Consider the following 2,500-nt stretch of genomic DNA (forward strand, 5'->3'; position numbering starts at 1 on the left):
CGTCATCTCAAGGGCGAGGAATACAGCGAAGCTTTGTATTTCGGTGCAACGAATGCGAGGGCGTTGCAAGTCGCTCATGCGAGATATTGCAAATGATTTTTCTCTTCTTATCTTTTTTTTTTTATCTGATTTTCAATATGGTGTGTGGTGCTGTAAAATGGTGCGGGGGGGGGGGGGGGTTAGAGATCAATTTATTAAAGGGAAATTAATTTTCATTTTATGATATATGTCTGTATGTGTATGAATGCATGTATATTTGTAAGTGTGTGTGAATTTAGAAATAAAAGTTCAGTTTTTAATGAATAGATACACAGATATGTATATGTATATATATATATATATATATATATATATATATATATATATATATATATATATATATATATATATATATATATATACATATATAATACTTCACATTTTATTCAGATTTCCATTTGTGTTGCATATTTATTTCTAGAAATGGTTCAGCTCAGATATGCAAAGATGAGTCTAATGCACACACGAAGAAACGGCATGGGAAGGATTCATGCAGAATTAAACAACGAAGAAAAAAAAAAAAAAAAAAAAAAAAAAAAGAATATCCCGAAGACTTTTTTCATTTACTGCTTCATCAAGGTATTTTTCTGCGTTAACGAAGTACAGTGACGTAACAGAATAACCTATGATATTATGATGATGGCGATATTGATAATGATTGTAAAAGATAATTCCACTAATGCCAACGATAGCAATGATAATGGTGATACGGGTATTACTAGTTACGATGACATAAAAAAAAAAAATAATGAAAACAATTGTAGCAACAGCAGTAATGAGAAAAGTAATTATAATAATGAGAGTGTTGGTAATAATCGAAGTTTTGGTAAAAGTGGAAATCGTAATAACAATATCACTAATAATAATGGGAGAATAATTATAGCAATTTTATTGCTGGCAATACCCATAATGATAAAGATAATGATAATAACAAAACATCAATCAATGATGTCAAATGATGAAAATGATAACCATGATGATAATAATTGCAGGGAACCTCCGCTGAAGGCGAGGTTCACGTGCGAGCCTTTGTTCAGTTAATTAAAACGTTAAAGTGGGGGTTTCTCTGTTGCTACTGGCCATCGGTGCATGAAAACATTTAACGAGAAGCACTAGGTCAAGGCCACCGATCTATACCGTTCCATTGCCAAGCACTAAGGGTTCAACAGGAGATTGCCGTCACACTTGACCTCTTCTTCTTGCTTTCATCATGCAAGAAGCTTCGAGCTGTAGGGAACCGGGGGAGGGGAGGGGAGGGAAGGGGGAGGGGGTTAAACCTCTCATGGGGAAGACTTCCTGTCTGGTTTTCACAGAAGGGGAGGAGGAGCTATGATTGCGGATTACAAACAAGGGCTGGTTTGAATAGGAATTGCTGAGACCTGAGGAGGTTATTAGTCTATGGATCCTTATCACTTTTCCCTATTACTAAACGCGAGGGAAACTACGTGAAAGGGGGAAAGGGATTTTCAAGGGCAGAGGCACATGTCTAACAGGGATTGACAGCTGTGTTACATGTGTTGCTTACCCTCTATAGAGAGCTTTCGATTTGAGCATTGAGGAAAATGTCTTTACTCAAACACTGGTATTTATTTGCCAAATAAAGTCATGGTTGGTAACATATGATTCGAACAACAATCACATTGCTTCCTGTAACACTTATTGCGGTAACCCGGACTTTCCCGTTGTCCGATTCTAAAAGCGTGATAAAAGCGTGTCGGCCCTGGATTACCTCCTGCCCTAAGCCGAAAAATTAGCTTGGAGGCCTTGTTATGCTAGAGAGATTTTAACTTATTTACGAGAATATGGGACCAGCGATTTAAACTTGGCTATTTACGAAAATCCAAATTGATGTACTTTTAAACTTTACATCTTGTATTGATGTCTTTTTCTGATGATGATAATGATAGTGATGATAATCTTCATGATGATGATAACTATAGCGAATGATCAAGATAAAGATGATTATAGTTTTAATGATGATGGTAATGATTAACAACAGTACAGAAATAAAAGTTTCTGTCTATATCTATCTATCTGTGAATTTTTATAATCTTATCTATCCCTATACCTATCTTTCTATCCATTTCTAAATCTATCTCAGCTTCAATCTCCATTTCTGTCCCAATCTTTCTATTCTCCAATCCAATCCAATCAATCAATCTATCTATCCATTTATGTCAACAAGAATTTTAAAAAATACCGGTCTCTTCTAAAAAAAAAAAAAAAAAAAAAAAAAAAATAGAAATAGAACAAAAAAACAACAACAAAATAAAGATCTAATAATGAAACCGTAACGAATTCTAGAAGGAAAGAAAGAAAGAAAGAAAGAAAGAAAAATGAAATTAAAATTATAAGCATAAGTATAATGACTTTAATTAAGACTTGATTAGCCATTTTCGACTTCCCAAAGGAACCTGTTATCATGGCGTTTATCTCGAAGGATTTCACGATCGTAACATTT

This window comes from Penaeus japonicus, unplaced genomic scaffold (genome assembly GCF_977035675.1).
Source record: "Penaeus japonicus unplaced genomic scaffold, GWHDUDI00000001_assembly GWHDUDI00000002, whole genome shotgun sequence".
In the NCBI taxonomy this organism is placed as follows: Eukaryota; Metazoa; Arthropoda; class Malacostraca; order Decapoda; family Penaeidae; genus Penaeus; species Penaeus japonicus.